We start from the raw sequence: 1,715 nt of genomic DNA on the forward strand, positions 1-1,715 counted from the left end.
GTGCACGGTTGTCAACACACCTTCCATGTCCCAGCAGCATTCCCCTACAACCAGCAGCAGCATCCAGAGGGTGACCCTCTCCGCACATACCAGCGACTACACTGCAGAGCACGCTGCGCTGCCTTTGCCAAGGACAATTACTTAGGTTTGAGGCTGTTGAGAAAGTCTCTATTAAAAATATCTGGTGACTGAGTTGTTCACAATGGCAAAACTTACATTCACTTCCTGTGAGTAACGCAAGGACTGAGGGCAGAAGCTTTCAGATAATTTCAACTGAATGAGGAAAAAAACCAAATCGTGTCACTCCAGAACTATTGCTTTGCCAGTTTCTCTCCCTTAAAAAAAAACCAAACACCTTTTCCTTAGCTCATCACTTTTTAAAATTGATGTAACAGGCAGGGTTTTTTCCCACTCTGTGGCAGATATGGCATAACTTCTTTTTGTTTTTCTAGGTTATATATAGACTTTGGTTTGTCACAATGCAAAAAGCAATGCTGAAAGTTTTCTTCGTGATTTCCATCGTTATGTTTAGGTCGAGCGGTGAGATAATTCCTTTGAATCAAAGCCCTTTCTTCAGCAAGGAACATGACAAAACTTAAATTTCGGTGATAAGGTGATAAGGTCTGCTGCCATTCTGCGACTCTCCCTTCTTTATCTGCTCGGCCCTATCCACTCCAAGGTGTTCAGAACATCAGGTTCAAAATACTACCACCTTACAAACCAGGGCTGAATTCAGAATGAGTGAAAAGCAATTAAAAGAGTTAATTTAATACAGTATCAACCCACTACAGCACCCAGTACTCCTTGAAAGACCACTGTGTAATCCCAAATTCAATATACACTCTGACATCCTCACCTGGTTTCACTGAACCTTTGATTATCAAGGCTAAATAAACGTGTAACATACACATCCCATGAAAACACAGTGACCTGGACACCTCAGCAGCATTCCTGTACTTATCTTCGCAATCCAGCACACTCTAAAATCAGACAGAAAAACGCTACCAATATACCAGTACAGCGTACACAAAATGCACATCAAATCGATCCCACGGAGCTCCCCGGTTTGGACCGTGACAAGCATTGGCTGCTAAGCACTGGTACAGCTGGATGCAGGAGGAAACAGCACAGCTGCATCCCATCAGGTCCCAGATATGAAATTAGGGAGGTTTAGATTAGATATCAGGAAGAAATTCTGCCCGCAGAGGGTGGGGAGGCCCTGGGACAGGTTGCCCAGAGAAGCTGTGGATGCCCCATCCCTGGGAGTGTCCAAGGCCGGGCTGGATGAGGCTTGGAGCAACCTGGTCTAGTGGAAGGTGTCCCTGCCCATGGCAGGGGGGTTGGAACTAGATGATCTTTAAGGTCCCTTCCAACCCAAACCATTCCATGATTCTATGATTCTATATAAATTATAGGGCTTTTCTATGTAAATAGGGAAGAGTTTTAGGGATCCAACAGAGCAAAACAAGCTCTCCCTGTTTAAACCACGGTGTAAACGCATACAGAGTTACACTCTGCGCTTGCCAGGACCCTCCCAGTTTTTGCCAATATTCAGACAAGCCTGAAAAATCAACTCATTCCCAAGGAAAATCCAAGAGAAACGGTTAGTCATTGTTTTGGGAAGCCAGGCAATAACAACGACATAGGAAAGGGAGCGGGATGAGCTTTAGAGAAGCGTAAGGATGGGCTTTAGAGCTCCTGCCGAGCCCCCCCGG

The sequence above is a fragment of the Eurypyga helias genome, unplaced genomic scaffold, assembly GCF_000690775.1.
Source record: "Eurypyga helias isolate BGI_N326 unplaced genomic scaffold, ASM69077v1 scaffold34035, whole genome shotgun sequence".
Taxonomy (NCBI): Eukaryota; Metazoa; Chordata; class Aves; order Eurypygiformes; family Eurypygidae; genus Eurypyga; species Eurypyga helias.